Raw genomic sequence first — 26,462 nt, forward strand, 5'->3', positions numbered from 1 at the left:
GGTTGACCTTGACCTGTCAAGGTTTTCTGTTGTCTAGCATTTGGTCAACCTTAATCTATCAAGACTTCATATTGCCTAGCATCTAGTCAATCTTGACCTATCAAGACTTCACCGTTCTAACCTAACATCTAGTTCTTTATGACCTATTAGGACTTTCTTCCACATTCCAAGTGTCTGATCATCTATAATCCACTTAGACTTTGCTTTTTATGTCAAGTGCCCGGTCCTCTATGACTCACTTAGACATTTGTTATTTTTGATCATCAAGTGTTTGGTCAACCATGATGTTGGCGTTGGAATTCCGTTCTGTGTAAATCCCCTATACAAAAATTTGTACAGGCACAGAACTTTTCCTAGCAACCCACATGCTCGATCAGACATGTGTTTGATCAATCAAGCAAGTTCTTGATTGATCAAAGCACACCTTGATCGAAGCACAAGACTGTCGGCCTCTTGTGTTTGGTATTCTTAATCGATACGCAAAATCGATACAAAGAAAAATGAAACTAGATACGCAGCGGAATTAAAGAACGTAACTAGTTGTACCTTTCTTCGTAGCTAAAGACCTCAAGATCTTCTGCCGTATTCCTCTCCTCTTCTTGAACGTCGTGTGGGCGACGATCTACCAAGACAACACCACCCTATTTTCTTTTCTTCCAAAACCGCCGGCCACAAAAGAGTCGCTAGGATGGGGCACCTTCTAATCTTCTTCCTTCTATTCTTCTTCCTCTTCTTTCTCTTCTTCCTCTTCTTGCTTTTCTTGCTCTTCCTCCCTTCTTCAAGCCGCCGGCCACCAAGAACAAGAAGTGCCGCCGACCCTAGCTAGGAGAGGAAAGGGGGCGACCCTTGGTGGAGGTGAAGCCGACCTAGGTGGGGTTGAAAGTGGCACCGTCCACAAGGAGAAGTAGAGGGAAAGGGGGGAGGAGAATAGGTTTGTGCCGCCAGCCCTAGGAAGAGGAGAGGGGGCGGCAACCGCAAGGAGAGAAGGGATTATGGAGAATAAGAAAGTTAGATTTTAGGGGCCACATTCTACTCCTTTTTATAGACTTGCCGTCGGCTACAAGGAAAGAAAAATTAACAAAAAAATTTTTAGAAAAAATCTAAATAAATTATGTTAAAACAAACCAAGTTAAATTAAACCAAACCAAGTTAAATTAAACAAAATCAAATTAAGTTAAATCAAACCAAGTTAAACCAAACCCGGTTATGGATGGGTGGATGCAAGGCTTTATAGAGGCTATAACAGGGACCGAAAGGAGGAATTAGTTTTGGCCTCCTGATGGACTTGAGCTTCCTATGTTCGACCCGAACACCCAACTCAAGTTCATCAATGATAACTCATACCACTAAAGGGTCATTATTGAACTACCTCTCCAATCCCATATTACAATATGAGCTCCTACTTATCATGAGTGTGTTAATCTCCTTGTGTTTAAGATATCGTATGTTCGTTAATTAAATAAGTTACTGACAACTTATTTAATTAGCATCTGACTCCAAGAGTAGTACCACTCAACTTTATTATCATGTCGGACTAAGTCCATATGCAGGGTTTACATGTTAATCCTTATGAGCTCCTCAAGGGGATATCATCAATCTAAATAAATAGGACATAGTTTCCCTTTATAATCAACAACACATCATATAAATGGTACTATCTCCCAACTTATCGGGACTATTGATTTAACGAATAAATCTCACACATTGATAAGTTAAAGAAATAAATACTAAGCATATGTGTTTATTATTATATCAGGATTAAGAGTACGCACATCCATAATAATAGAGGTTCTATTCTTTTATATAGTCAGTATAAATCGAACAACATCAAATGGTCCTGCTCAATACACACATAGTGTACTAGTGTAATTCTATAGTCAAGACAAATTAATATCAAATTACACTACAACCGTTCCAATAATTTATCTCTATCCATCTTGGTTTTTTTTTTTTAATTTTTTTTTATTTTTTTTTATCCATCTTGGTTGTGAGCTACTATTTATAATTTATAAGGAACTGATAGCATGATCTTCTGTGTGGCACCACATACTATGTTATCTACAATATAAATTAAATGGACAACTACATTGACATATATATACATATGAAATGCAGACATTTGATCAAAGTGATTCTTGATCCGGCGATAAGAATAGGGGACCCCCTTTTCGGGGAGTCAACGCCACGTGGAAGTTTGAGGACCAGGTGGTCGATCGGATAAGAATGAACTGACCTGACGACTGAGAAAAGGTGGGATGGTTCGGCCGACCGGAGAAGGGGACTGACCACCCGGCCGGCCGACCGGTGTCTAACTGATGGCAAAAGGTGCCCCGGCGGGAGTCGGGGTTCCGGCACTCGTTGAACAGGATCGAAGGGCCGAGCGGATGGCATGCTCGGCCGAAGACACAAGGTAGCATACTGCTAACAGTCTCCACAGAGCACCTTACCGAGAATCTCTCCAAGTAGACCACTATATATGACCAGCCGGACGTAAGGCGCGTGCTGGCCGACCGGAAATCCGGCCGGAAATAAGGAGAAAAGGACAAGGGATATCTTCTGACAGTAGGTATGCTCTATAATCCAGCTATACTCCAAATCTTACGACAAGGGGTTCCGCTGTCCCATCGAAGACGTGCTTGGACTGTAGCAGTATGGTGTCAGGTAAGCTTGCTGACAAGCCCTTACTAAGGTATGGGCTGGAGACACGTATTTGCCTCGATATGTGTGCATGGGCTCCTTCCCAGCTCTATATAAGGAGCCTCGCACTTCATTGGAGGTACGCATTCTTGGATACTTGGAGCCACTTCTTCGTTGTTCGCTTACCTGACTTGAGCGTCGGAGAGTCGTCGCCGGGAACCCCTTCCCGGCCCGACTTCTGTACAGGTTCGCCGGAGGTCCGTACGGACAGTCAGGAGATCTGCGTCAGTCGCTTGGAGAGCGCCACATGCCCAATGTCCGTTGATTCAGCTTTCAGACAGGATCAATTTTGCGCCGTCTGTGGGAACGCTCCTGCGTCCGATCGGAAGCAATGGACGAAGCTGGATGACCACACACAGTGACGCTCTCCACGGAGGAACTCGACGCTCTCATCGAGTCGAGGGCAGCTAAGCTTGTGGAGCAAAAATAGAAGGCACAAGCCAAGCGGATTGAGCAGCAAGCAACATCAGTATCAGGGGGTCGAGCGGAAGCACCTCAGGCCACGGTTCCATTTCACCGGGCCCTATTCGCACGCCTCCGGAAGCCGCAGCGATAAATCGTGACCGAGGGTCATCATCAGATGAAGTTCCAATAAGAGACAGCAGAAAGGGCAAAGCCCCTCGAGCGGACGCTTCCCCCGTGCGGGTCAACCGTTAGTTTTCGGAAGCCATCTTGCGGGACCCTCTGCCGAAGCACTATGTGCCCCCGGCGATCGGTGAATACAATGGAACCACCGACCCGGACAATCATTTGGGTAAGTTCGATAACACGGCTACCCTTCATCAATACACAGATGAAGTAAAGTGTCGAGTTTTTCTGACCACCCTCTCGGGATCGGCTCAACGGTGGTTTCGGAGGTTGCCGGACGGATCCATCACAAGTTTCAAAGATTTCCGAACGGCCTTCCTCCACCACTTCGCAAGCAGTCGGCGCTATCAAAAAACTAGTGTTAGTCTGTTTTCCATCAAACAAGAAGCCCGCGAATCGCTCCGAGCCTAAATCCAGCGGTTCAATAGAGTGGCCATGGATATTCCAACGGCCACCTCAGAGACCATGATGAATGCCTTCACACAAGGCCTCGTGGATGGGGCTTTCTTCCGATCACTCATTCGGAAGCCGCCCCGAGACTACGACCACATGCTACACCGGGCCAACGAATACATCAACGTGGAGGAAGCCCAAGCGGCCCGAAAAAAGGAAACTCCAACCGAGCGGACTCCTCCTGCCGAGCAGAAGCCGCACGCTGCTCATCTGCCACCCAGAGGGCCGAAGCAATCCACTCTCCCCATGCTAGGTCCCACGTGCAAGAGGTAGCTGCCGTGCGGCCCAAGCCAAAGGAGAAATGGACCCTAATGTTCTGCTCCTTCCACCGGACAGACACACATAACACCAGAGATTGCCGGAGTCTTCCTCTAATCGCCCACCCCGTTCCCAGGAGTGGCGGTCGTCGATCGCCATCAGCCGACAGGCGACAGAGGCCTCGTGAAGTCGATCGGACGATAGCTGACAGGCGACAACAACAGACTCCCGAGTGACATCACACTCCGAGGCGTGAGAATCTCCAGATGTCTAGGGAACGGCCCCGACCGTCCGCTCGGGAAGAAGAAAATAGAAGTAATACTTCCTGAGGCGAGATCAACATTATTGCTGGCGGTCCGACCAGAGGCGACTCTAACCGAGCAAGGAAGGTGAGCGTCCGGCAGCTCCAGATCCATGCGGTCGGCTGCAGCCAGGAACGAGCAAGCGGACCCGAAATCAGTTTCGGGCCCAGGGACTTGGAAGGAGTTGAAGTTCCCCACGACGACGCTCTTCTCATCAAAGCGGTAATAGCCAATTACACAATACACCGCGTTTTTATTGACACAGGAAGCTTAGTCAACATCATGTTCAAAAAGGCCTTCGATCAACTACAAATTGACCCAGCCGAGCTGCTGCCCATGACAACCCCCCTTTACGGGTTTACGGGCAATGAAGTTCAGCCAGTCGGACAGATCCGGCTGGCCATTCCGTTGGGAGAGGAGCCGCTTAGAAGGACGCGGACGACAAACTTCGTCATAGTGGACTCTCCGTCGGCATACAACGTAATATTGGGACGACCGGCTCTCAGTGAATTCCGAGCGGCCGTTTCCACTTTCCACCAAAAGATCAAGTTCCCCGTCGAAGATAAGGTGGGAGAAGTACGAGGAGATCAACTGGTAGCTCGGCGATGCTACGTCGAGATGGTACGAGCTGAAGCTAATGCCGCCCGGAAGACGCCACGAATCGAGGTGAACGCTATAACTGAAAAACCTCCCTCTTTGATTTATGAAGAAAAAGAGGAAGTGCAGATTCACCCGACCCGATCGGAGGCCACAACGTTCATTGCGGCCGATCTGGAGGCCAACCAGAAAGAGGAAGTGATCAAATGCCTCCAGAGAAACCGTGATGTCTTCGTCTGGTCGACGCATGAGCTGCCCGAAATTTCACCGAGTATAACGCAGCACGAGCTCCAAGTCCGACCGGACGCTCGGCCGGTGAAGCAGAGAAAGAGGGACTTCAGCGCTGAACAGAATGCAATCATCCGATCGGAGGTCAAGAAACTCTTGGAGGCCGGCCACATACGCGATGTCCAGTTTCCTAGCTGGCTGGCAAACATGGTACTAGTCTCCAAGCCGGGCAATAAATGGAGAGTGTGCATCGATTTCCGGGATCTTAACAAGGCGCGCCCAAAAGATTTTTATCCTCTGCCCCGGATCGATCAACTGGTGGATTCTACGGCCGGCTGCGAGTTGATATGCATGCTCGACGCATATCAAGGCTATCATCAAGTGCCGCTCGCCCGAGAAGATCAAGAAAAAGTCAGCTTCGTTACAGACGACGACACCTATTGCTATAATGTGATGCCGTTCGAACTAAAGAACGCGGGAGCCACTTATCAGCGCTTGATGAACAAAGTGTTCAAAGAGCAGGTCAAGCGAAATCTGGAAGTATACGTGGACGACATTCTCATCAAGTCCGTCCGAGCGGCCGATCTTTTTAAAGACATGGAGGAGACTTTCCGAACACTGAGGAGGTATGGAGTTAAGCTAAACCCTCAGAAGTGTCTGTTTGGAGCAAAAGGCGGGCGTTTCTTGGGATACATAGTGACCGAGCGGGCATCGAGGCGAACCCCAGCAAAGTGAAAGCACTACAAGATATGCCACCACCAAGAAATCTGAGGGAAGTGCAGCGCTTGACCGGTCGGATAACTGCTTTGTCCAGATTCATTTCTAAGACCGCCGACCGGAGCCTACCTTTTTTCAAAATCTTGCGCAAAGCCACTAAGTTTCACTGGGACGAAGAGTGCGATCGGGCGTTCGAAGATTTGAAAACATACTTGAACTCTCTGCCTGTGATAGCCAAGCCAGCTATGGGTGAGCCACTTTGTATCTATCTTTCTTCAACAGAGCAAGCAGTCGGCTCAGCACTAGTAAGGGTGAGCGGAGAAGAGCCTGTATATTTTCTAAGTCATATTTTAAAAGATGCTGAATCTCGCTACACTGGACTCAAGAAGCTGGCTTTTGCTTTGGTCCTCGCCGCTCGGTGCCTCCGACCCTATTTCTTGGCTCATACTATCATCGTCCGGACGAATAGCCCATTGGGAAGAGTGCTGTTGAATCCCGAAGCGTCCGGACGGCTCGTCAAATGGACCACGGAGTTGAGCGAATTCGACATTCAATATCAACCCCGCTCGGCGATAAAGGCGCAGTCCTTGGCAGATTTTATCACTGAAGTACATAGGCCAGAGCCCGAAGCAATGTGGAAATTATTTGTGGACGGATCGTCCACTCGGCTCGGTAGCGGGATTGGCGTGATGTTGCTCTCTCCACAAGAAGAAAAGATGCACTTATCCATCCGGCTGGATTATAGAGCTACAAATAACGAAGCAGAGTATGAGGCCCTTATAGTCGGCTTACAAGCCGCCCGACATGTTGGAGCTGGACGGGTGACGCTACATTCAGATTCACAGCTTGCCGCGCAGCAGCTCTCCGGTACTTTTGAAATTAACAACGCTCGGCTCAAACTCTACGCGGAAGCCTTCGAAAAGCTCAACGCCAATTTCTGAGAGGTCATCATCCAGAAGATACCCCGAGCGGAAAACCAGGCTGCAGATGAGTTAGCCAAACTCGCAAGTTCAATAACGCCGGTCGTCATCCAGCAGCCTATTGAGCAAGTATCTTTGGTGGCGCACGTCGATCGGATGGAGGGCCTCGAGTTTCCGAGCGACTGGAGAACAACCATCATGGAGTTTCTTTGATCGACGACAACACCATCCGATCGGGAAGCAGCCCAGCAATTAAGAAGGAGAGCCGGTCGGTTCACGCTTATTGGAGACCAGCTCTACAAGAAGGCCTTCTCCCGCCCGCTGTTGAAATGCGTGAGCTCGGAAGACGCGGCGTACATCCTCCAAGAAGTGCATCAAGGATCGTGCGGAGGGCATCCGGGCGGACGATCGCTGGCTAAGAAGATCCTGCTGGCCGGATACTTTTGGCCAACTCTGCAAGCGGACGTCGCTCGGACCGTTGCGACTTGCCTTTCTTGCCAAAAGTACCATAACTTCTCCCACCGACCGGCGGAGGAAATGAAGGCAGCTACCGTGTCCTGTCCGTTCGACCAATGGGGAATGGATATCGTGGGTCTGTTTCCTATGGCGACCGGGCAGAGGAAATTTCTACTAGTGGCTGTCGATTATTTTTCCAAATGGGTGGAGGCCGAGCCACTGGCCAGGATTACCGAGCAGATGGTCAAGAAGTTTATTTGGCAACATATCATCTGCCGGTTCGGCATCCCCTGCCGACTCGTTTCCGACAATGGGCGGTAGTTCGCGGGAAAGTTGCTCGAAGATTGGTGCAAAAGCTATGGCATAGAGCAACACTTCACGTCCGTGGCGTATCCCCAAAGTAATGGTCAAGCTGAAGTAGCCAATCGGGAAATTCTTCGCATTTTGCGTGCTCGGCTCGACCATTTGGGAGGAAGCTGGGTGGATGAAGTGCCAGGCATCCTATGGGCCATCCGAATGACCCCGAAGGAAGGAACGAGCGTCACGCCGTTCCATCTGGTGTATGGCGGCGAAGCGGTCGTTCCTGTCGAAGTCGGTGTCGAGTCCGTCCGGATCCAGAATTATGATGATGATAACGCCGAGCGGAGGAACATGGAGCTGGATCTGGTCGAAGAAGAGCAAGCCAAGGCGTCCGTCCGGCTTATGGCGTACCGACAACGGATGAAGCAAAATTACAACCGGCGTGTAATTCCCCGATCGTTCCACGTTGGTGACCTTGTCTGGAAGAAAGTAAAGTCGGTCGGCGACGTCGGCAATCTGGAGGCTCCTTGGGCGGGCCCCTTCAAAGTCATTGAAAAACTCCGCTCGGGCGCTTACTACTTGGAGGATGAAGACGGACGGCGGCTAGATCGACCATGGAGCGCGAATCAACTCCAGCCGTACCGGGCTGGGTGAGAGGTGCGCTGATGTAATTTTATATGTTTTGGTCGCCTATGTCCTTGTAATGCAGGAAGAAGAAATGATAAAAAGGATGGAAAATAGACTCGCCGAACGGCTGTGTTAAAATTAGCCTTGAAGGTCGTCGAGCTCCGACGTTAAAAATCGAGAGACGAGCCGACGTCTATAAACCCTCCGAGCGGAAGACCATCGAGCTCCGACGTTAAAAATCGAGAGACGAGCGGGCGTCTATAAACTCTCCGAGCGGAAGACCATCGAGCTCCGACGTTAAAAATCGAGAGACGAGCCGGCGTCTATAAACCCTCCGAGCGGAAGACCGTCGAGCTCCGACGTTAAAAATCAAGGGACGAGCCGGCGTCTATAAACTCTCCGAGCGGAAGACCGTCAAGCTCCGACGTTAAAAATCGAGAGACGAGCCGACGTCTATAAACCCTCCGAGCGGAAGACAATCGAGCTCCGACGTTAAAAATCGAGAGACGAGCCAGCGTCTATAAAGTCTCCAAGCAGAAGACCGTCGAGCTCCGACGTTAAAAATCGAGAGATGAGCCGGCGTCTATAAACCCTCCGAGCGGAAGACCGTCGAGCTCCGACGTTAAAAATCGAGAGACGAGCCGGCGTCTATAAAGTCTCCGAGCGGAAGACCATCGAGCTCCGACGTTAAAAATCGAGTGACGAGCCGGCGTTTATAAACCCTCCGAGCGGAAGACCGTCGAGCTCCGACGTTAAAAATTTAGAGACGAGCCGACGTCTATAAAGTCTCCGAGCGAAAGACCGTCGAGCTCCGACGTTAAAAATCGAGAGACGAGCCGGCATCTATAAACCCTCCGAGCCGAAGACCGTCGAGCTCCGACGTTAAAAATCGAGAGATGAGCCGGCATCTATAAAGTCTCTGAGCGGAAGACCGTCGAGCTCCGACGTTAAAAATTGAGAGGGAGATCTATAAACCCTCGGAAGGAAGACCGCCGAGCTCCGACGTTAAAAATTGAGAGATGAGACGGCGTCTATAAACCCTCCGGCGAAGACCGTCGAGCTCCGACGTTAAAATCGAGAGACGAGCTGGCGTCTATAAACCTTCCGAGCGAAGACCGTCGAGCTCCAACGTTAAAAATCGAGAGACGGCGTCTATAAAGTCTCCGAGCGGAAGACCATCGAGCTCCGACGTTAAAATCGAGAGACGAGCCGGCCTATAAACCCTCCGAGCGGAAGACCGTCGAGCTCCAACGTTAAAATCGAGAGACGAGGCCGTCTATAAAGTCTCCGAGCGAAAGACCGTCGAGCTCCGACGTTAAAAATCGAGAGACGAGCCGGCATCTATAAACCCTCCGAGCCGAAGACCGTCGAGCTCCGACGTTAAAAATCGAGAGATGAGCCGGCATCTATAAAGTCTCCGAGCGGAAGACCGTCGAGCTCCGACGTTAAAAATTGAGAGACGAGACGGCGTCTATAAACCCTCCGAGCGGAAGACCGTCGAGCTCCGACGTTAAAAATCGAGAGACGAGACGGCGTCTATAAACCCTCCGAGCGGAAGACCGTCGAGCTCCGACGTTAAAAATCGAGAGACGAGCCGGCGTCTATAAACCCTCCGAGCGGAAGACCGTCGAGCTCCAACGTTAAAAATCGAGAGACGAGCCGGCGTCTATAAAGTCTCCGAGCAGAAGACCATCGAGCTCCGACGTTAAAAATCGAGAGACGAGCCGCGCTATAAACCCTCCGAGCGGACCGCCGAGCTCGGCGTTAAAATCGAGATGAGCCGGCGTCTATAAACTCTCCGAAGGGAAGACCGCCGAGCCCGACGTTAAAATCGAGAGACGAGCCGGCGTCTATAAACCCTCCGGGAAGACCGCCGAGCTCCGGCGTTAAAATCGAAGAGCCGGCATCTATAAACCCTCCGGCGGAAGACCGTCGAGCTCCGGCGTTAAAAATCGAGAGGCGGCGTCTATAAACCCTCCGGCGGAAGATCGTCGAGCTTAGACATTAGAGACGAGCCGGCGCCTATAAACCCTCCGAGCGGAAGACCGTCGAGCTCCGACGTTAAAAATCGAGAGACGAGCCGGCGTCTATAAACCCTCCGAGCGGAAGACCGTCGAGCTCCGACGTTAAAAATCGAGAGACGAGCCGGCGTCTATAAACTCTCCGAGCGGAAGACCGTCGAGCTCTGACGTTAAAAATCGAGAGACGAGCCGGCGTCTATAAACCCTCTGAGCGGAAGACCGTCGAGCTCCGACGTTAAAATTCGAGAGACGAGCCGGCGTCTATAAACCCTCCGAGCGGAAGACCGTCGAGCTCCGACGATTAAAATTTGAGACGAGCCGGCGTCTATAAACCCTCCGAGAGGAATAAGGCGATCAAGAAGACTCGTACTCGCTATCAACATCGCTTGACCACCTATGCGTTCCGCTCGGCCCAGTTCCCAAAGGTACTTCCTCAATATTCAGTGAATAACCTCTTGTTGAAGCAGGACATATTCGTCCGAGCGGAAATGTATCGCAAAATACTTCGTAAAAATACCTGTCAAGCATGGGAGGTGTGATAGGAGGCGAACGGACAACACACACATTGACCAGCAAAAGGACAAAGCAAACGAAAGGAAAGCGTTGCATTAAAAATGAAACTTTAGGCCGAGCGGCCTAATTCCAAAAAGGATCATTTTCTGGCCGAACGACCGAATTACATATAAAACGTCTACTCAATATAATCGTAAAGGTCCTTGGGGATGTTGTCCAGGAGCGCCACTTGATCTCCGGCCGGGATAGTAGTGGAATCCGGAAGAAGACCCTTAGACTTCAAATACGCGGTGGTGGCAGTCAGAGCAAGGTCGAAGGCCGTGTACATACGTTCGCAAACTTTCTCCGAAAATTCGAGCGAGCGGATGTAATTCTGCCTCAGGGCGACGACCCGGCTTGGCTCGGCCTCTTGGTATTCTTTGAAGGCCAATTGGGACGCGGCGAGGGACTCCTGCAGAGTTTTCAGCTCGTCTACATGCTTGAGTGCGTCAACCGAGCGACCCGTTTTCTCGCCATTGAGCTGGTCCATCAGCTCCTTTACTTTCTGCTCCAGGCCTCAGGCCTCCACATTCTTTTTCTCCAGGTCGGAGATAGCTGTGTTCTTCCGATCGGTCACCAAGCTTATCTTGCGATCCAGAGATTTTTTCACTCGCTCGAGCTCGACCAGATGGTGAGCCTGGTCGGCTGTCTTCTTATGCTCGGCCGCCAGCAAATCCTGAGCCTTCTTAAGCTCCTTTTGCAGCTCAGAGTATGATGGGACTCGAGAGCCGGACGGACCGACTGCCGCCTTCAGTTGCCTTAGTTCTTCATCCACCATGGCCAGGCGGTTGGAGACAGCAATCTCCTCCACCCATCTCTGGCAAAAGAAATTAAAAGTTGTTAGTGGCCGATCGGAAGCCTTGTCGCGAGAAAATAAACTTACCCCCGTGGCCTCCTGCATATGACTATTGGCCAAATTTCGGAGGGGGATCAGCGCGACGCGCGCCTGAGCGTCGGCCCACATCTCAGCTAGGGGCCCCTTTAAGGTGATGGTATCCTCGGGCGCGGTTGGTCGGTCGGCCTCTGGCAGCAGCTCTTCAGTCGGGAGATGCAGAGTGACTCATACAGTGCGGTCATGACCGGGGGTCGTCTGATCAGCGGTAGGAAGAGGATTAGAGGTCGGCGCCGAAAACTGAGATCGAATGGTTGAACGCCGGACTGGTTGAGTAGCAGGCGGAAGTGTGCTGACCGGAATAGCCTCAATAGGGGCAGCCGACTCGTCCCATTCAGAGGGAGTTTGGTCGGACGAAATAGCTTCGACCTCTGGAGCCTTGCCGTGAGCACTTGTAGTGGCCTGAGCGGACGGTTGAACCGCAGATGTAGCTGATCGGAGGGGAGTCTCCACTCGGCGCCTTTTTTGTAGGAGAGGCCGCTCTTCTTCCGGAGCGGAGCCTTCATCCCAAGCGAAAAGCTCTTGGATGATAGTTGCTCCAGCCGCTGGCTCTTGGAGAGAAGCCTGAGCGGCCGACTCCCCAGCATGTGTCCTGCTCTCTTCTTCGTTTGAGCCGACTGGCTGGATGTCGAGCGTCTCCATTTCTTTGGTTGCCGCGGCTTCAAGCGCCGCCGGCTTTTTCTTCAGAATGTCAGCCATCACTGACTCCATGATGGTGTTCGCTGCAAAGGAAAAACAGAGAAAATCAGTTAGCAATTAAAGTGAATTTACCAAGTTAAATTCTTACCGAAGCCGTTCGGTAGTGGGGCTCTGATCGGACTCAAGCCGAAGATGTACATAACCCCTTCTGGAAGGAACTTGTGGATGTCAAGCTGCAGACCGGATAGCATGTTGGTGGCGTGGAGATAATCCGGTCGGGTCTTGAATCTTTTGAGTTCTGGTGATAGTGGATTTCCGACCTGTCATTGGGTTCGGAAGGGAGCCCGCTCGGAAAGGCAAATATAAAAATAGAATTCTTTCCAATGCTTATTGGAAGAAGGAAGTTTATTGAAGAAAACCAAGCCAGGCCAAGCCTGGAACATGTAAGTCCCCGGCTCAGACTATTTTGGGTAATAGAAGTAGTAGAAGACCTCCGGTCGGAGGGGAATGTTATGGAATTTGAAGAGGACGACTACACCGCATAAGAGGCGGAAAGTATTGGGGACCAAGCTGCCGAGCGGAATGCCGAAAAAGTTGCAAACTTCTACAAAGAAGGGATGAACGGGGAGTTGCAAACCGGCAGTGAACTGGTCACGGAAAACACAAAATGCGCCGCGCGGCGATTTGTTTGGCCGAGCGGAATCCGTGGGTAAGATGATTTCAAGGTTGGAGGGGATCTCAAAAGTATTAATTAGAAGGTCGGCGTCACGCCGATCAAATCGCGACTCCATGGTAGTGTACCATGGGCCGAGGGCTTGGTCTTCGGGTTGCGAAGATTGGGCCATGGTCCGGACGAACGAAATCAAAAGAGAAGGAAGAAGATGGCAAACGAACAGTAGGCCAAGAACGAAAACTTGGGAAAGAAAAGCAACGGAAATGCCAGAAACAAAGAGAGAAAGAAGCTGAAAGAAGCAGAACCTTACAACGGAGAGGAGGATCGAGGGAAGAGCACCGGAGACCGCCGGAAACAGAAGCGCAAGATCGCCGGAAGTCTGGAACGCAAGAAGAATTGGGAGGCACGCGACAGTAGACGTGAGATGAAGGGAAGAAAACTAAGCTTTTATAGGGTGGAGCCCGAGCGGCCTCCGCCGTTGGATCCAGGTCACGGGAATCAAAGCGCGCATCGCGCCGTCCATTTTGAACCGCCTCGATCCCATCAGAGCACCACGCCGCCGCCGTACGATTACGACAGCTTCGCCACGTGGCAGCCAGCTGCTGGAACGCATTTAATGGGCGCGTGCTCGACCTTAATGATAGAGATTGGCGAAAACTTTGAAGAGGCACCGAGTAAGGCGACCGTTGAATGGCGTTTTAGCTGCCCCCTATGTTTCCGATCGGACTGCAGTTGCAGTAGGCCACTCGGTTAAACTAATGGTCCAGTCAGTCGGACTAATCTCCTCCTTCGACTAGACTTGAAGGGGAGGCAAGTGATCCGGCGATAAGAATAGGGGACCCCCTTTTCGGGGAGTCAACGCCACGTGGAAGTCTGAGGACCAGGTGGCCGATCGGATAAGAATGGATCGACCTGACGACCGAGAAAAGGTGGGATGGTTCGGCCGACCGGAGAAGGGGGCTGACCACCCGGTCGGCCGAACGGTGTCTAACTGATGGCAAAAGGCGCCCCGGCGGGAGTCGGGGTTCCGGCGCTCGTTGAACAGGATCGAAGGGCCGAGCGGATGGAACCCTCGGCCGAAGACATAAGGTAGCATACTGCTAACTGTCTCCACAGAGCACCTTACCGAGAATCTCTCCAAGTAGACCACTATATATGACCGGCCGGACGTAAGGCGCGTGCTTGCCGACCGGACACCCGGCCGGAAATAAGGAGAAAAGGACAAGGGACATCTTCTGACAGTAGGCATGCTCTATAATCCGGCCATACTCTAAATCTTACGACAAGGGGTTCTGCTGTCCCATCGAAGACGTGCTTGGACTGTAGCAGTATGGTGTCAGGTAAGCTTGCTGACAAGCCCTTACTAAGGTATGGGCTGGAGACACGTATTTGCCTCGGTATGTGTGCATGGGCTCCTTCCCAGCTCTATATAAGGAGCCTCGCACTTCACCGGAGGTACGCATTCTTGGATACTTGGAGCCACTTCTTCGTTGTTCGCTTACCTGACTTGAGCGTCGGAGGGTCGTCGCCGGGAACCCCTTCCCGGCCCGACTTCTGTGCAGGTTCGCCGGAGGTCCATACGGATAGTCAGGAGATCTGCGTCAGCCGCTTGGAGAGCGCCACATGCCCAGTGTCCGTTGATTCAGCTTTCGGACAGGATATCAGGATTAAAAGTACGCACATCCATAATAATAGAGGTTCTATTCTTTTATATAGTTAGTATAAATTGAACAACATCAAATGGTCCTACTCAATACACACATAGTGTACTAGTGTAATTCTATAGTCAAGACAAATTAATACCAAATTACACCACAACCGTTCCAATGGTTTATCCCTATCCATCTTGGTTGTGAGCTACTATTTATAATTTATAAGGAACCAATAGCATGATCTTCTGTGTGGCACCACACACCATGTTATCTACAATATAAATTAAATAGACAACTGCATCGACATATATATACATATAAAATGCAGACATTTGATCAAAGTGATTCTCATTTCAAAATATCTCAAAAATAGATGTTCATATAAAAGCTAGGCTTATAGTATACATCCAAACAATCTTCCACTTATACTAAAAGACTATACTGCCATATATGCTGCCATACATCTGATTCCCATCCCCTCAACATGGCCATCAAAAGCTCTCGTCGGAAGGGCCTTAGTGAAAGGATCTGCCAGGTTATCCGTTGATGTAATCTTGGCGACAACAACTTCTCCTCGCTTTACTATGTCTCGTATCAGGTGGTACTTGCGCTCAATGTGTTTACTTGCCTTATGGGCTCGTGGTTCCTTCAAGTTTGCTACTGCACCACTATTATCACAATAAATTGTGATAATTTTAGGCAAACCAGGAATCACATCTAAGTCCATCAAGAGGTTTCTGAGTCATACAACTTCTTTGGCTGCCTCAGAGGCTGCCACATACTCAACTTCCATGGTGGAGTCCGAAATGTATTTTTGCTTAACACTCCTCCATGTTATCGCTCCACCTCCCAAAGTATACACATACCCTGAGGTTGACTAACTATTGTCGTTGGTTGTTACTCAGAATATCGTACCGGTTCCCCTGTACAAAAATTTTGTACAAGTCCTGAACCTTTCCTAACAGCCTATTATGTTCTTTAGAAATTAAATTTGGAATCGCAAACAGAACTTAACATTATTGATTCTAAATTCAACTTATCTGTTCTTAGAGATTTAGACTTAGATCGCAAACGATGCTTAACATTATTAATCTAAATCCACCTATGTTACAAATTTGATTAAATATTTATTTCAGAGATCGACTTCCAGGTTAAACATGGCAAGACACTAGGCCTTCTAGGGTATGAGATCATCCACCACTTCCTAGACAAAGCCTTTCAACGAAATTCAATATTTAATCTCCTTATAGTAACCCTAGGTTTAACCAATAAGAACAATTGAATCACAAGTTCAAAAAACAAAAGAAACACAAAATCGAAACATAAAATCGATTGCCTAGAATCGTTAGCCTCTTGTGTTTGGTATTTCAAAATCCATACAAAGAAAAACTAGTATGATGCGGAATAAGACAACTAGTTATACCTTTCTTTGTAAATAAAAAAACCTCTTGATCTTTTATTGTATTCCTCTTCTTCTCTTGGACGTCGTGTGAGCGACGATCTACCAAGAAGAAATCCACCTAAGCCTTCTTCTCTTTCTCCAAGCTTCGGCCACCAAAGGGATCTAGATAAGAGAGCCTCCTTTCTCTTCTTCTTCTCCTCCTAGTAATCGACCACCAAGACTCCTAGAAGAATAGATGCCGCTGGTCACAAAGTGGAAATCAAAGGAGAAGAGAGAAAGGGAGAGGGTCGACCACCAAAAGAAAAGAGAGAGGAACAATAGAATAGAGTTGTGTCTCATGAAGGCACCCTCCCCCTCTCTTTTATAATCCTTAGTGAATCCAAAAAAGGAAAGTTTTATAACAAAAATAAAACTTCCTTTAATTACTCTATATTGGCCGGCCACCTCTTGTAAAACCAAACAAGGAAAGATTTTAAACAAAAATTAAAATCTCTCTTTTAAAATATCTCTTTTGTGGTTAGCTATAAGAGGAATGTTTTATAAATTAAAATCTCTCTCTTTTAAATCCTTTTATGGATATCTATAAAAGATAAGATTTAAAAATAAAACTCCTTTTATATCATGGTTACAAAAAAGGAAAGTTTTGTCAAAAAATTAAAATCTTTCTTTCACATTATAGATAACTACAAATAAGGAAAGATATCTAATATCTCTTTTAATCCTTTGTAGAAAATCTATAAAAGGAAAGATTTAAAGTTTAAAACTCTCTTTTAAAACCATGTGGATGAAAACATAAAAGGAAAGATTTTATCAAAATTTTATTTTTAATAAAATCCCTCTTCCCTTTCACACTTGGTCAGCCCCTTGCTTGGGCACCAAGCAAGGCTTGGCCGACCCTGGCTCAAGCACCAAGCTTGGCTTGGCCGACCCTAGCTCAAGCACCAAGCTTGGCTTGGCCAGCTCCTTGCTTGGGCTCCAAGCAAGGATAGGGGCTGACCCCTAGCATGGGTTAAGAGGCTAGGCTTTGGGTGGATATAAGCCTTCATATAAGAGGCTACAATGGCGACCGAGAGGAGGAATTGATTATGGTCTCCCGATGAACTTGAGCTTCCCGTGTTCGCCCTGAACACCTAACTCAAGTTCATTAATAATAACTTATACCACTAAAGAGATATCATTGAACTACCGCACCAATTACCAAATTACATTTTGGGCTCATTCTTATCATGGGTGTGTTAATCTCCCTGTGTTTAAGATATCGAATGTCCACTAATTAAATGAGTTACTGACAACTCACTTAATTAATATCTAGCTCCAAGAGTAGTACCACTCAATCTTATCGTCATGTCGGATTAAGTCCACCTGCAGGGTTTACATGACAATCCTTATGAGCTCCTCTTGAGGACATCATCAACCTAGATTCCTAGGACACAGTTTCCTTCTATAATCAACAACACATACTATAAATAATATTATTTCTCAACTTATCGGGCCTATTGATTTATCGAACTAAATCACACCCTTTGATAAATTAAAAAAATAAATATTAAATATATGCATTTATTATTATATCAGCATTAAGAGCACACACTTCCATAATAACAAAGGTCTTGTTCTTTTATGCAGTCAGTATAAAAAGAAACTATCTTAAATGGTCATGCTCAATACACTCAAAGTGTATTAGTGTAACTTTATAGTCAAAATAAACTAATACCAAATTACACTACGACTATTCCAATAGTTTCTTCCTATCCATCTTAGTCGTGAGCTACTATTTATAATTTATAAGAAACCGATAATATGATCTTCTGTGTGTGACACCACACACTATGTTATCTATAGTATAAATTAATTGAACAACTACACTTAGCATATAAATGTAGACATTTGATCAATGTGATTCTTTATTTCAAAATAAATATTTAAAAAAAACAAGTCTTTTAGTATACACTCTAACAATTGTCCTTATCTGATTGGAAGTCCAAATCCATGTAACACATAGGGAGTAAATCATCTGCTTGGTAAACCAGCATATAATATCTAGTCCTTCTCAAGTACTTTAATAAATGCTTTATGATAGTCCAATGTCCCGGTCCTGGGATACTTTGATATTTGCTAACCATGCCTATGATAAAATAGATATCTGGTCTCGTACATAGCATCACATACATTAGACTTCCTACAGCCGAAGCATAAAGAAATGCCTTCATCTCCTCTATCTCCTTTAATGTTTTAGGACACATCTCTTTAGATAAAGGTACTCCATGCTGAAAAGGTAGAAAAACTTTCTTGGAGTTTTTTGCATGCTAAAACAAGCTAGGATAGTATCGATGTATGAAGCTTGGGATAAGCACAACATCCTTTTCTTGCGATCCCTTATTACTTTGATCCCAAGAATATGCCCACATTCTCCCAAGTCCTTCATATCAAACTACTTGGACAATCATACCCTTACATTTGACAACACTTTGACATTGTTACCAATGAGCAAAATATCATCTACGTATAGTACAAGAAATACCACCATGTTTCCGTCACTTTTCTTGTATACACAAGACTTATCCAGACACTGAATGAATCCATAAGACTGGATTGTTTCATCAAACCGGATGCTCCAAGATCTCAAAGCTTGATTCAGTCCATAAATGGACCGATTGAGCTTGCTTACAAGATGCTCTTTGCCCTTCGTAATGAATCCCTCTGGTTGCTTCATATAGATGTTTTCTTCAAGACTTCCGTTAAGAAAAGCTGTCTTGACATCCATTTGCCAAACCTCATAATCCATATGAGCAGTAATAGATAAAAGAATTTGGATAGACTTGAGCGTGACTATCGGCAAAAAGGTTTCCTCATAATCGATTCCCTCTTTCTGAGTATACCCCTTCACAACAAGCCTCGCTTTAAAGGTTTCCACCTTCTCGTCTGTCCTTCTTTTCCTTTTGTAGACATATTTACATCCAATGACTTTTACACCATTTGGTAGTTCTACAAGCTCCCAGACTTGATTAGAATATATAGATTCTATTTTAGAGTTCATTGTACTTTGCCAAAATGCTGCATCTTTATCTTGGAGTGTTTCATCATATGTCCAAGGATCAGGTTCATGTTCACCAGGGATTAAGTACAAAGTCTCTCCCAAAAATATGAATCTATTAGGTTGTCGAACAATCCTCCCACTACGACGAGGCACTACCTGTAATTGTGCATCATTTGTGACACGTGTTGCAGTTTCTTATGATATCTCATCTTGTACCGTTGGTACTAAATTAGATGTGTCCTCTCTTATTTCCTCAAGAACAATTTTACTCATGGGCTTGTGGTTTATTACATAGTCCTCTTCTAAAAATTAGGCATTGGTGCTAACAATGACCTTCTGATCTTTAGAACTATAGAACAAACCACCTTTCATTCTTTTAGGATAACCCACAAACAAGTGAACTTCTGTATATGTTTCCAACTTATCAGCGTCTCCCTTCAGCACATGTGCTGAACTCCCCAAATTCGAATGTGTTTTAGACTAGAGTTACGCCCATTCCACAATTCTGTGGGAGTAGAGGATACTGACTTAGAAGGTACCAAGTTCAGAATGTACACCGTCATTTCCAGAGCATATCCCCAAAATGAATTTGGTAATTCTGAATAACTCATCATCGATCTAACCATTTCCATAAGAGTCCTATTCATTCGTTCCACTACACCATTCTATTGGGGTGTACCAGGTGCAGACAGTTGGGATTGAATCCCGACCTCTGATAAGTAATTCCTAAACTCTCCTAAGAGGTACTCTCCACCACGATCAGACCGTAGTGTCTTGATACTTTTACCATGACATTTCTCCACATCTGCCTTGTACTCTTTGAACTTATTAAAGCACTCAGACTTACGGCGCATCAAGTTAATGTACCCATATCTCGAATAGTCTCGTATATAAAAGAGAAAAAATATTCGAAACCACCTCTTGGCTAGATAGTCATAGGTCCACACAAATCAGAATGAACAAATTCCAATACTTCTTTGGCTCTATACCCCTGTGCCTTAAAAGGTCTCTTGGTCATTTTTCCTTCTAAGCAAAACTCGCAGGTTGGAAAGTTTTCCACCACCAATGAACCCAAAGGTCCATCGGCTATTAACCTTTGAATCCTACTTAAGTTAATATGACCTACCCTTAGATGCCAAAGATATGTTTTGTTCATTTCTGAAGGATGCTTTCTCTTATTAGAATTAGAAGACGTGTTATTAATTTTCATTTGTTGCATCATGGGAGTTATTGGATTAAGAGTGTACAAATTGCCAACCAACATACCAGAATAGATAACCACCCTATTTTTCTTAACAACTATTTTGTCATCAAAAGAAACAGAATATTCATCCATAAATAATTCAGAAACTGAAATCAAGTTCTTTCTAAAATATGGTACGTAAAGAGAATTTCTCAAAATCAATGTTTTATTCCTATCAAAAGATAAATAAACATCTCCCACTGCAACAACCACCACTTTCGTAGCATTGCCTATGTAGACAGTGATCTCCCCTTCTTGTAGTCGTCGGGTTTCCTGGAACCCCTATAATGAATTGCAGACATGATCAGTGGCTTCCGTATTTACACACCAAGTACCAGTAGATAACACCGCTAAACATGTTTCAACAACTAATGAATAAGATACACCTTTATTATTCTCCTGCCTGCGAGGACAGCCTATCTTATTCAAACGAGCCATCATCTTGAGGATATGATCCCTCATGGGTGTCCCCTCAATCATGGTGTGTTGGTTGGTCCTAGGAGGATCGTATCGGTTCCACTGTACAAAAATTTTGTACAAGTGTCGAACCTTTTCTTAAACAACCTATTGTGTTCTTTAGAAGTTAAATTAGGAATCGCAGACGGAACTTAACATCATTGATTCCAAATTTAACTTATCTATTCTTAATGGTTTAGATTTGAATCGCAAGCGAAGCTTAATACTATTGATTCAAATCCACCTACGTTATAAATTCCATTAAATATTAATTTCCAAAATTGGCTTCCAGGCCTGCATGGCAAGGCACATGACCTTCTTGAGTATGGGAGCATCCACCACCGCCTAGACAAAGCCTTTTAAGGAAAGCTAATATTTAATTTCCTTATATAACTGTAGGTTTAACCAAAAAGAACAATCGAATCACAAATTCGAAAAATAAAACAAAAGAAACACAAATTCGAAACAAATCCGAAAACTCTAGAATCATATGCCTCTTGTGTTTGGTATTTCTAAAAACAACTATACAAAGAAAACTAGTATAATGTGGAAAATAATTACTAGTTATACCTTTCTTTGTAAGCAAAAATAACCTCTTGATCTTCTACCGTATACCTCTTCTAATTATTGGAGCAATATTCCCTAGGTCAAGGTTGACCTGGTTGACTGAGCTTGAATAGGGTCAAGCTCGAGTCTTGATGTTTGGGTTTCGATATTTGACAATACATGTAGACAACACATGAAGATTGTAGGTGCAATTGTTCATGTGGGGAGATTGTGAAGGAGAGTCAAGTAGGTCAGGATTGACCGGATACTTGGCTGGAAAATCCTAGTGAGTGAAGCCAGGTGAAAGTCCTAGTGAGTGAAGCTAGGCAGTAAGGAAAGTCCTGGTGAGTGAAGTCAGGCAGAGGTGAAAGTCCTAGTGAGTGAAGTTAGGCAGAAGGGAAGTCCTAGTGAGTGAAGCTAGGCAGTAAGGAAAGTCCTGGTGAGTGAAGCCAGGTAGAGGTGAAAGTTCTAATGAGTGAAGCTAGGCAGAAGGGAAGTCTTGGTGAGTGAAGCCAGGCACAGGAAATCCAGATGGATCAAGTTTGATCAGACATCTGGTATTGGGAAGCCCAAGTAGGTCAAAGGGATTGACTGGATACTTGGCACGGAAAATCCAAGTGGATCAAGGTTGATCGGACACCTGGTGGAGATAAGTCCAAGTGGGTCAAGGATGACCGGACACTTGGCACGAGGAGAAAAGTCTAAGTGGGTCAAAGGGATTGACCGAACACTTGGTGAGGGAGTCCTAGCAGGTCAAGGGTGACAGAATGCTAGGCATGATGCACCAACAGGTCATGGTTGACCAGATGTTGGTTTAGGGGACGTTGGACTTGGTTTTAGGCAAAAACCATGAGCCGGATCGATCAGCCGATCGATTGGCTCATGCCCAATCGATCGGCTGATCGATTGGGTGAGTCCTCGCGACAAGCCTCCTCCCAATCGATCAGTGGATCGATTGGGGAGAAGTGTCGCGCGAACAGAAAGCCTCCCAATCGATCGGCCGATCGATTGGGAGTCACGATTCTACGCGATAAGCCCTGGATCGATCAGCCGATCGATCCAGGCAATTCCCAAGAGCACAGAGGTGCTCTGGATCGATCGACTAATAGATCCAAAGTCTCCCCAATCGATTGGAAGCAATCCGATCGATTGGGATTTGACCGTTGACGTAGGATATAGCTGTTGGCGAGCGTTTCCCACAACAGTTCTTCCTCGATTCTTCTCCACGAGCATAGCAATCCTCTAGGGGTTTCTCCAGAGCTCACCGCTAGTTCTTGAAGTTTCTTGGAGAAGCGTTTCCAAAGTCAAGAGGCATCCCAAGCAAGAGGAAGAAGCTAGCTAGGGCTTATTGTACACAATCTTGTAAGATTTACTTGTATTTGCTTCTTCTTCTCTTCTTGTTTGTTGTGTGAGTTTGTAAAAGCTTCTCCGCCTTCGGTAGTTACCGTAAAGGAGTGTTTTCATAGTAGAGAGTGCTCGTGTGTGTGGATCCTTGGATTAGTCACCTCATCTTGAGGTGGATACCAAGTAAATCCTTTGTGTTAGTGTTGTTTGTGTTGTTTCTTGTATTTCCGCTGCACATCATTGAAGAAACAAGCAACGACGAGCACGAGGAGCGCGACGAGCTATTCACCCCCCCTCTAGCTACATATTTGGTTCCAACAAGTGGTATCAGAGCAAGGTTGCTCTTCACCGAAATCATCGCCGGAAGGGGCAAAAAGCTAGAGGGTGAAGAAGTTGAAGCAAATTCATCAAAGTCAAAGAATTCAAGAAGCTTAACTTCAAGATGGAATTCCGAGATGGACTCGGATTCGACACGAGGGTGCCTCCACCATTCACCATGATGAGTTTTGATCTTTGGAGATCAAGGATCGAAAATTTCTTAATGGTGGAGATAGAGCAATGGTTTGCTCTCATGGAAGGCTTCTAAGCTCCAACAAGTTCAAAGGGTAAAATTCTCAAGAGGAGCAAGTGGAGCCAAGAGTAAATTCAAAGGTGCGAGGCAAATGACAAAGTGACCAAGCTATTGGTCAATTTATTGCCAAGCAACATTTTGGCTCAAGTCGGAGAATTCAAAGATGCCAAGGAGCTTTGGAGCAAATTGGCAACAGTTTATGAGATCCCCTCCGCTGTAACAGATCAAGAAAAATCCAAAGAGGACGACTCATTAGAGAAATGCCAAGAGGAAAAAAATTCTGAAGTTGAGAGATGCTCAACTTTCGAAGAAGAGGTTCAAGAAGTTTCATCTTCAAAGGAATGCAATGAAAAGAGAAAAGAGGGAGCATACTCTTTATTCCATGTACAAGATGAAGATGATGAAGCCTCCACCTCTAGGATTGAGGGGGAGCGATCTTCATTGACACCGGATCAAGAAGAAAAAGAAGTCTCCACATCCGGGTCAAGAGAAGAAGAGGATGAAGAAGCTTCCACCTCCACAAGTCAAGTCAAATCTTTTGGAGGAGCATCATTGTCAGATCAAGAGGAAGTTTCTACCTCCGGATCAAAAGGGGAAGATGTCATCCCTACACATGAAGGTATAAATATTTCAATTAAGATTAAAAATCATATTATATTTTGAGTGTAGGGAACATGGGAATTATAAGAGCAAATGCCCTAAATTGGCCAAGAAGAAGGGCCAAGTGGCACCAATGGACAAGGAGAAGCCCAAAGAGACCGCTCCCGGAATAAAGAAGAGCAAGGAGCACATTGTGTGCTTCTCTTGCAATCAAAAGGGACACTATCGGAGTCAATGTCCCAAGGGGAAGAAAGTGGTCAAGGCTCAAGGAGGAAGCACAACTCAAGGGGGAGCCTCCAAGGTAAAACGCAAGGTATCATTTGTTGAGCCTACCCCTGTAAATAATGGTAAAAAACATGTTAGTTCTAATTTACATCATTTTAATGCTATTTACCATAAGAATAGAAAGCATGATAGCTTTAAAGAAAAACATATGGCTCTCCATGCTAAGACTACCACACGTAGGGTTAGGAAGGTAGGTAAAAGTTTAGGCAAGAATTCTATGGATTTTAGTTACAAGCCTAAAAATAAAATTGCTCAAGGATTAAATGAAAAACCAAAAACTAAGGATTTAATGATAGAAAATCAAGTCTTGAGGTTAAGACTTGATAAATTAGAAAAGACCCTAAAAAGGATGAAAAATATCCTAAAAGGGCAAAATGAGCAAAACCTAGGTTTAGGACAACAAGGGTCATCCTATGGTCGTAAAGGTTTGGGATATAAACCTAAGGCTAAGAATGATGCAATTTCTTACCATAGGGTTTCATATATTTATGGAACCAACCCTAGGTCAAATGGTCAAGTCAAAAATACTAGGAAGGTTATTCCTAAGAGTATTTTTGCAACAAAAGTGACTAAGACTTCTAAGAAGTCCAAGAAAGTCACAAAGAAAGTCACAAGGGAAGAATCCCTAAAGTTGATCTAGAAAATGTGACCAAGGCTTCTAAGAAGCCTAACAAGGTCACTAGGAAGGTATCTAGGGAAGTTATCCCTAGTGAATACCTAGAGCATCCAAGGAGCACCAATAGGTGTTGGGTTCCTAGGAGCATTTTCTCTACCCCTTAGATGGATTAGAGAGTGTCAACTCAAATTGAAAGGGTAGTTAACCCAATCATGATAAAGTTGGCACTCTAAGAGCATTTTCAAGGTTATTTTTAACTTTTGAAAATGATAAGGATTAATGGCTTACTCTTGGAAAGAGTAAGATGTGCCATAATTTGAGTATTTGGATATAATCTTAATTGGCACAAGAAATCAAGTCTAAAGAAATGTCAAGTTGGGATTTTGGCATTTCATTAGGAAGTTAAAGGCAAATCTAAGCCTTACTTTAATTTGTTACTCTTTAAAAGAGTAATATGTGTCAAAATTGGAGGATTATGCTTAATTTAAATTGGCACAAAATTTATAAGAGCAAAAGAAATGTCAAATTTGGGTTTTGGCATTTTCTTGGGAAATATTGGGTAATCTAGGTTTAAACTTTAAGTTAGCTAAGGTTTAAGGATACCTAGATAGTTATTCTAGGTATTTTATTTGTGCTAATTTGCCTTGTTTTGTTTGCTCATCATATGTCATAACATCATGTTTATTATTGCACTCATGCATTATTATTAAAAATACAAAAATATCATGTAATGTCATACATACATCATGTAGTTATAGGAAAATTTTCTTTTGAAAATTATTTTTCTTTGATGTATGTCATAACATATCATGCATTATGTTCATTTCCTTGCAATTAAGGACATAATGGCATTTTCCAAACAAGTAACATCCTAGGTGGATGTTCATGATCTCAAAATGCCTAGATCGATATGCATGATCCCTAGTTTAGGGCAAAAACCAAAGTTTACATCTCACTAAGAACTATAAGGTGACTTGTATGTGGTTTCATACACATTAAATATAAGTGAGATGTTAGGATGATGAACACAACTCAAGATGTTGATTTAGTGCATTCCTTTGAGTTTTAAGTTTATTAAAACACATAGTTATGTGTTTTCCAATCATTAGGAAAGCTAATGTACAAGTCATGTGCATTTAGCCCAAAGAATATGGTTGGATATTGGTTTTGAAAATCATTTTAAAATACTTTTAGAAAACCTCGATGAAGACTATCTTTTGATAGTAATCATTATTGAAATGTTAGACATAAACTAGAAGAAAACACTAAAGTCTTTACAAGTTTTCAAGTTTGTGTCAATCTTGGAAAATAGAAAGTATTTTCATAGAAAACTATTTTTTTCTTGATAATATATGCCCTAAGGAATGTCTACATGAATTTTCATAATTTTTGAATTTTGTAGAATTTTTGGGGAGTTTCTAAAATTGACTGAAAGTGAATTTCAGCTTTTTCAGAGCTTTAATCAATCACCCAATTGATTGAAGTGTCTCAATCGATCGGGCGATCGATTGATAAGTCATCTCTCGTGAGCAGAAGCTCGCTGGATCGATCCACCGATCGATCCACGCAGTCTGAATCGATTAGTGGATCGATTCAGATGGGTTCAATAGATTGGGACCCAACTCCAATCGATTGGGAATGCTGATTTTGGCTTGATTTCAGCATTTGAACCACCTTTAGTCTAGGTAACCATTCCTAACCCCTCAAAATATATTCGTATACATTTAGGGGAAGTTTTCATGATGAAAACAAGGATGGATTGGTTAAGGGAGACTAAGTAGAGGTTTAGG

Source organism: Zingiber officinale, chromosome 11B (genome assembly GCF_018446385.1).
Source record: "Zingiber officinale cultivar Zhangliang chromosome 11B, Zo_v1.1, whole genome shotgun sequence".
NCBI classification, from domain to species: domain Eukaryota; kingdom Viridiplantae; phylum Streptophyta; class Magnoliopsida; order Zingiberales; family Zingiberaceae; genus Zingiber; species Zingiber officinale.